The following is a 5772-nucleotide window of genomic DNA, read 5'->3' as shown; positions in this document are numbered from 1 at the left end:
TCTTATTAACACTTTTACCACTAAGGTTGACTACCCTTTTTAAGTCAACACTAGTCAACTCTTGGTCAACGGTCAACGGTCAACTTTGACCGGACTCGGCGAGTGCACTAGGGCGACTCGGCGAGTCTAGAAGTTTTGACCAACTCTCTAGGATTCCCTTTTGACACGTCGAGTACTCCCCTAACTCGACGAGTTCCACCTGGAAGAATTGCGGGGCCACCCCGACTCAACTCGCCGAGTCTCAACAACAACTCGGCGAGTACCAGTTCGACTCAGTCCACCTGACAACCCTCTCTAACTTGCCCTGACTCACTGAGTCAACCCGCGACTCGACTGGACCACTCACTGGACGATCTAAGGCAATCTTCAAGCTACTCATCGAGTCTGCTCATCGGACTCGGCGAGTCCATGCCATGCAATCACTCAAACTCACTTCTAAGGTCAGATCTGCTCCAACAATTCATAGATCTGGCCTTCCTAGACTGATTCATCACGTAAAGCCCTTATCTTGGTGTTCACAATACACTCCATGTCTCATAAATGGCATTTTGGCCCAAGGCATAAGGATTTCAATCCAAAACCTCCATTGATTCACAGAAAGCTTGGGCAAAGGGACACTCTGGACCCCCAAGGGTCCAGATCTATGGTCTAAAACGCTTAAGGGACCAAGGGAGCACTAGATCTAGCCACATGAGGCCTCAATAAGCCCTAAATCAATGAAAACATCAACATAGAAGAGGATAGCTCGAAGATATTACCACAATAACGAAGCTCTGGACTCCAAACCCTCAAAAATGGCTCCTCTTGCTTTCCCTTAGCTGATCCTCCCTTTCACTAGCAAGATGATACTTCCAAGATCAATAATGGCCTCCTTCTTTGCTCCAAACGCTCACACTCGATTAGGGTTTCTCTCAAGGGACTGGTGAGCACAAATGACGGCCATAAGGCCCTTTAAATAGGTCCCAAACCCGAGCAATTAGGGTTTCATTAAACAGCGCGGACTCGCCGAGTCCAAACCTTGGACTCGCCGAGTCCAGACGCGAACCCGCGTCCAGATTCGCGACCCTACTCGGCGAGTCTGAGCTCCAACTCGCCGAGTCCACTCACAAAACATCAAAATTAGAAACACAAAAGATACCTGGAAATCCGGGCTGTTACATGACTTTTGAAACTGAACTTTTCTTTTTGTTTGTTTTCATGAAAGAAGAATTTTTTGAAATGTAATTTGTGAGACCAAATTTTTCTGGACTCCTGGATTTAGGAATTCTTACATATTTTCTATTTTCTGAAAAACTTTGTCTGCTTTTGTTTTGAAATCTGATTTCCTTTTTGAAAGCTCTTTTTGCCAAAAATTTTGGTGAACCGCAGTCATTGTTATTCAACTGTGGTTTCTTGGAACCTTTTGAATTATTTAGAAAGCGTGGGCTAGAATCATCAGAACTTGAAGATTCTGGAATTTGAGAGCATTGGCCTACCTCAAAATTTTTTATAGCCAATTTGTGAAAAATCGGTTGAAGAGTTGTAGTTCCTTGAACTGAAGAGTTGCAGTCAATGTTTTTTAACTGCGGTGAAGATGACTTTACTATTGCAGAGTAGGTTTTAGATGAGACTGCGGTGTGACATTTCTGGGACAGTTGTCTATAGTCTGAGGACAAGGATGGAAAGTCCTCTGAGACTTCGGGGCCTTCAACAACAATTTCTTCATCAACTTCGGACGAAGGTTGAGAATTGGAGTGAGTTGTGTCACTGATAGGAATTCGATCATGTATGTGACTTGAATCCTCAGGCACAATTTCCTCAATGACACAATTATTGCTCAAATTGTGTAATCTACCGAAGTGAGTTTTAATATCTTCGGGGAAAGTCTTGTCATTGATAGAGAAATGAAATTCTCTATCAGGAGGGACATACACTCTGTCTTTGTTGAACCGGGGTGAGGAATCCATTGCGGTAGGATATCCATTTGACCAACCCCAATTATATGTATTGTCTACGGTTCCATTGTTTACTAAATTTTCTATAGCCTCACTTTCATTAAACAGTTTTTCAATTAAAAGATTCAAGCGTACAATTTCTCTCTGAGCTAAATCTTTTTGATTCAAGGCTATTTCTAATTGAGTTTCACTTAACATTCTAGCATCTTTCTCTAACTGTAGATCTCTTTCTAGCATTGCCATCTTAAGTCTCTTGTTATCCAATCTTCCTCTCACGTGGAACATCTCTTAGGACACTATGTTCTTCTCATCTAAGGCTTTGTTATAGTCTGAAAGGACGGCAGCACAAGTGTCATTAAGATCATCTATGTAGGGTTGACAATCATGCATGCTATAATTTAAAGTTTGGATCATGAGTTTTACCTGTTCAACGATGCTTAGAGTCCCATCTTTCGCCATGTAGCAGTAGTTTTTATTCAACATTGCTGACCCATCATCATCCGTAGTGGCCAGCATGGAGATTTTTCCTTTTCTTGTAACATTGTTGATGGTCTCTTCTTCATCTCCTGATGACCAAACTTGATGGTCTCGTTTAACTTGAGCCACATATGCCCTTGTCTTTTCTTTTTCTTCTAACTCTTGAGCCATTCTGAGATAGAATGCTCTGTCCTTGACACGTTGGCCTTACAATCTTTTGCGAAGTGATTTTCTTTGTTGCATTTGTGACAAATTACAACATCAGTCTTGTCTTCTGATTGAGTACCGGAGTCATTGTTCTGAGGAGACTGCGATACCTCATTGGGTTGATTGTTCTGAGAGACTTTAGAATACCGAGAGTTGTTGTTCTGAGGACCGAAGTTACGGTTGAATGGTGGTTTGTTGAATTGTTGATTCTTGCCAAAAGAGGAAAGTGGTATGCGGTTGAACTGTTGGCTAACTAGAGCAATAGCCTTCTGAAAGTCTTCTTCATCATCATACTCAGAATCTGCTTCGTATGACTGAGGTGGGGTGTCATACAATGAAGAATAAGGTGACTGCGGTGGAGCTTGTGCTATAAGAGCAAGTGGTCCTCCGAAGTCAGCACAGTCTTTGAGTACGGTGGATTCTTGTGCTTGAAGTTCTCCATAAAGTTTGTAGAGTGATAAAGAGTGAATCTTTCTGTCACCTTGGACTATCATTTTGGCTGTAGTCCAATGTCTTCCTAGACCATTAAGGAACTGGAGATTGGTTTCATGGTTGCTGCGGATGGAGAATGGTTGCGGTCTCAGTTGTAGAGATTGTCTCCGGTGCTGAATTAGCTGCAGGTACTGAACCATTGCGGTATATAAGTTCAAAATGGTCACTTTTATGTTTCAACAGAAAAACTAAACCAAAACCAAATTAACCGAAATAATCGAACCATAACTAAAAAAGATTGTGCAGATCTGTTTTTGATTAAACAACTACATATAGTTCGACTATGATTTTCATCCAAAACTGAACTATTAAACATCAAACCGAACCAATAATATTAATAATATTTTTAACATAATATAATACTAAATATATGGTATGTAATTATATTAAAAAATAATTTTTTAAAAGGTAATTATTTGAAATTAAATGAGATATCAAATCTTCTATTATATTAATATAATTTTAAACACTTAATTGTTTATTTTTCTAACAATGTACTTTATTTTTTTCATTTTTTATAACAAAGTATTCTTTATTTTTATCTTATTCTTGATTAATCAATATTCACCTCTAGTTATATCCATTGACCGACAAAATTATTAACCAAAATAGATATTAACTAATAACCAATAGCTACATAAAAATCATTACCCACCTATAATACAACCAAAACGTTGATACACACTCTATTCTAAATATGCTAAGGATAAATTAATGAAATTTAAAAAAGAGAAACGAAAACCTTTTAAAATAAAATTAACACTAGATAATTTATGCTTGGTTAATTTTTCTATGCTACACGTCACAATCTTATCTATAAATAAAACTCTATATTTATACTAGAGTTTGAAGATCGTTGACGATTCCAAAAGAAGCAGCTTCGGACCCGAAAACCAAGGACGAAAGGAACCAAATCGCACGCAAGGTACCTACCAGAAGAGTCTTGTCCAAATTCTTCGAGTTTTGATCTAAATAATTTTCTTTAATTTTCGTATGATATGATCCGTACATGAATATGATCTATCCGTCGCTTGCATGTTCTTTGTAACGGGTAATAAATTGATTAGTTTGTGCAAAATTTCCATTGACTTCATCGGACTCGAGTTTGAATTTCATTTACTTTGATTCGAGTAGTTATATTGAATTGCTTGCGGTGAATTGATGATTACAAACGCTTTGTATAATTGTATTGATGGTAATTTTGTAGTTAGGGTTTTTAATTGCTATGAATGATGTACTGCACAAGAAGAAGTTCGTTTTAGGCACAATGATCAATAACTAGTCGCAATAAACCACATCGATTTCATCCATAATTCGGCAATATTTTGCTGATGACACATCGAATAAACTTTGGGACAGAACTATGGATTTGTAGAATTTGATTTGTCGAGAAACGTTTTGCTGAACTTTGCGCTAGGGTTTTACTTTTAGAGGTTACCATAGGTTTCACTAGAGGTAAATTAAGCAGTCTTGAGTTCCAAACTTTCTTTTCCTACAGCTGATTATGCAAACATTAAAAAAGGGGTTATGAGTTGCTGTGATGGAGTCCAAGCTTCAATCAGTAATGGAGGTCAGCATGTTGGCGACGAAGGGAACAAAGCTCATTGCAATGTGAATCTTTTCTCAGGTAAGTTCAATGGGCAAAGTCTTATGAAGCCACACCAGAACCAGATGGTCTATGATGCTTCACACATGAGCTTTAGTCTGGTTTCTGTAATCTTCTGTTCGTATAACAATTTAGGAAGATGAAGTTGAAGTCTCCTTTGCCATGACTATTAGTTTCTTGATATGTTAATGATTTATTGGTAATACTTGTACACTGTTAGTCTGTAGGTTACTGAAGGTATAAATTTTGTGCATTTTGCCAAAAAATGAAAACCAGTTTTGATTTTGGGTGAACCCTTATTGTAGGATTTGCTGTTATATGGCTAAGAGAGAATTTGGAAGTGACGTTTCTGAGGATCTGACAAGGGAGTCATTAATCGCTCTATCTTATACTCTACCAGATACAAATCTTTCTTCAACAGACGTCACCAAAAGCTCAAAGAGCGTGAAGAATGTTGCAGAAGCTGTAATTTCTGATGAAAGAGAGAAATTTAGAGCTGACTTGATCTCTATATCGTATGCAGAGTCGCCTGACACCAAGGATTTACCGGTTTCGACTGAGAAAAACAAGGGTTAGATAGTTTTCCCATTTATGTGATTGTGTTTATTTTGTGTGGATCATGATGAACTTTTGGTTACAGCAAAATAAATCAGATGTTTTTTTGTGACTATTTCAAGTTGATTTGTGTTTTCTGAAATGTAAATCCATATTGTTTGTATTTTCTTTTCTACCTTTCTTTTTGTTGTTGTGCCACGTATTTTAGCTACATTTTTGTAGGATGGTTATGTGGACAGACACCGTATCCCACTCTTTTAGTTGGGGGGTTGTATCAGATTTCAATAACAAATCATATTAAAGAAAAATAAAATATCTTAAAATATGTAATAAAGTCCCAAGTTTTAAACGTGTGGTTGGAAAAGTCTAAACTTTTTTTTTTGTTGGTTGGTTAAAAGTTAAAACAACTTTCGGATGAAGGCGACCTTCAATTTTTAATCTATTGCCAGTTCATCCTTATTTTTTGTTTAAATGAACAAAATTGCAAAATTAATGTCTATG

General features: G+C 37.6%; 1 long non-coding RNA gene across 1 annotated transcript; it reads left to right on the top strand.

The window, feature by feature from the left end:
* The first annotated feature begins 3806 nt into the window (after positions 1 to 3806).
* On the top strand, positions 3807 to 5434 carry LOC111879979 (uncharacterized). Its single transcript, XR_002846301.2, has 2 exons — positions 3807 to 4035; positions 5022 to 5434. It is a non-coding gene; the product is annotated as an uncharacterized LOC111879979 (long non-coding RNA).
* The last annotated feature ends 338 nt before the right edge of the window (positions 5435 to 5772 follow it).

Source organism: Lactuca sativa, chromosome 4 (genome assembly GCF_002870075.4).
Source record: "Lactuca sativa cultivar Salinas chromosome 4, Lsat_Salinas_v11, whole genome shotgun sequence".
Classification (NCBI taxonomy): Eukaryota; Viridiplantae; Streptophyta; class Magnoliopsida; order Asterales; family Asteraceae; genus Lactuca; species Lactuca sativa.
This window is presented reverse-complemented; position numbering and strand designations above follow the sequence as displayed.